We start from the raw sequence: 2500 nt of genomic DNA, 5'->3' as shown, positions 1-2500 counted from the left end.
CCTCCCCCGGGGTGAGTCTGGGGAGAGTGGGGGGTGGCTCTGGAGGGCCTCCGGGGGTTCCAGGGGCTCCAGGGGGTGCTTGGTGGAGGCCATGCCCAGCCAGAGTGTCCCTTCCCCGGGGTGAGTCTGGGTGAGTGGGGGGTGGCTCTGGGGGTGCTCCGGGGGCTCCAGGGGGTGCTCGGCGGAGGCCATGCCCAGCCAGAGTGGCCCTTCCCCGGGGTGAGTCTGGGGAGAGTGGGGGGTGGCTCTGGGGGTGCTCCGGGGGCTCCAGGGGCTCCAGGGGGTGCTCGGTGGGGGCCATGCCCAGCCAGAGTGTCCCTTCCCCGGGGTGAGTCTGGAGGAGTGGGGGGTGGCTCTGGAGGTGCTCCGGGGGCTCCAGGGGGTGCTTGGTGGAGACCATGCCCAGCCAGAGTGGCCCTCCCCCGGGGTGAGTCTGGGGAGAGTGGGGGGTGGCTCTGGAGGGCCTCCGGGGGTTCCAGGGGCTCCAGGGGGTGCTTGGTGGAGGCCATGCCCAGCCAGAGTGTCCCTTCCCCGGGGTGAGTCTGGGGTGAGTGGGGGGTGGCTCTGGGGGTGCTCCGGGGGCTCCAGGGGGTGCTCGGCGGAGGCCATGCCCAGCCAGAGTGGCCCTTCCCCGGGGTGAGTCTGGGGAGAGTGGGGGGTGGCTCTGGGGGTGCTCCGGGGGCTCCAGGGGGTGCTTGGTGGAGACCATGCCCAGCCAGAGTGGCCCTTCCCCGGGCAGAGTCTGGGGAGAGTGGGGGGTGGCTCTGGAGGTGCTCCGGGGGCTCCAGGGGTTCCAGGGGGTGCTCAGTGGGGGCCATGCCCAGGCAGAGTGTCCCTTCCCCGGGGTGAGTCTGGAGGAGTGGGGGGTGGCTCTGGAGGTGCTCCGGGGGCTCCAGGGGGTGCTTGGTGGAGACCATGCCCAGCCAGAGTGTCCCTTCCCCGGGGTGAGTCTGGGGAGAGTGGGGGGTGGCTCTGGGGGTGCTCCGGGGGCTCCAGGGGGTGCTTGGTGGAGACCATGCCCAGCCAGAGTGGCCCTTCCCCGGGGTGAGTCTGGGGAGAGTGGGGGGTGGCTCTGGAGGGCCTCCGGGGGTTCCAGGGGTTCCAGGGGGTGCTCGGTGGAGGCCATGCCCAGCCAGAGTGGCCCTTCCCCGGGCAGAGTCTGGGGAGAGTGGGGGGTGGCTCTGGAGGTGCTCCGGGGGCTCCAGGGGCTGCTTGGTGGAGACCATGCCCAGCCAGAGTGGCCCTTCCCCCGGGTGAGTCTGGGGACAGTGGGGGGTGGCTCTGGAGGGCCTCCGGGGGCTCCAGTGGCTCCAGGGGGTGCTCAGCGGAGGCCATGCCCAGCCAGAGTGGCCCTTCCCCGGCCTCATATGCGGCAGAGTGCGGGGTGAGCAAAATGGGTTAAAATGGGTTAAAATGTGAAAAAAAAAAAAAAAAAAAAAAAAAAAACACCAAAATGAGCAAAATGAAATAATCCCCTATCATCAGTGCACTGTTTGACCCCTGAAAAGCACTCCCCTGGGGCCTGGAGGTGATCTGACCATCAGAGTATAGCACCCTATGCCCCTGAGGGACTTAGAGTAAAAACCGAAATAGTACACTATTCCCGAAAAGACTCTGTCGTTTTTCGGCAATAGTACACTATACCCATCGACTCTGTCGTTTTTCCGGGCCGTAGTACGAAGTTGTGAGCAAAAGGGGTGAAAATGGGTTAAAATGTGAAAAAACACCAAAATGAGCAAAATGAAATAATCCCCCATCATCAGTGCACTGTTTGACCCCAGAAAAGCACTCCCCTGGGGCCTGGAGGTGATCTGACCATCATAGTATAGCACCCCATGCCCCTGAGGGACTTAGAGTAAAAACCGAAATAGTACACTATTCCCGAAAAGACTCTGTCGTTTTTCGGCAATAGTACACTATACCCATCGACTCTGTCGTTTTTCCGGGCCGTAGTACGAAGTTGTGAGCAAAAGGGGTGAAAATGGGTTAAAATGTGAAAAAACACCAAAATGAGCAAAATGAAATAATCCCCCATCATCAGTGCACTGTTTGACCCCAGAAAAGCACTCCCCTGGGGCCTGGAGGTGATCTGACCATCATAGTATAGTACACTATACCCCTGAGGGACTTAGTGCAAAAACCACACTATACCCGAAAAGACTCTGTCGTTTTTCGGCAATAGTACACTATACCCATCGACTCTGTCGTTTTTCCGGGCCGTAGTACGAAGTTGTGAGCAAAAGGGGTGAAAATGGGTTAAAATGTGAAAAAACACCAAAATGAGCAAAATGAAATAATCCCCCATCATCAGTGCACTGTTTGACCCCAGAAAAGCACTCCCCTGGGGCCTGGAGGTGATCTGACCATCATAGTATAGTACACTATACCCCTGAGGGACTTAGTGCAAAAACCGAAATAGTACACTATACCCGAAAAGACTCTGTCGTTTTTCGGCAATAGTACACTATACCCGAAAATACTTAGTCGTTTTTCGGCCGAC

This window comes from Eucyclogobius newberryi, unplaced genomic scaffold, assembly GCF_026437365.1.
Source record: "Eucyclogobius newberryi isolate DKJ021-1_F unplaced genomic scaffold, fEucNew1.0.hap1 SCAF_364, whole genome shotgun sequence".
NCBI lineage: Eukaryota > Metazoa > Chordata > Actinopteri > Gobiiformes > Gobiidae > Eucyclogobius > Eucyclogobius newberryi.
Note: the sequence above shows the minus strand (reverse complement) of the source record.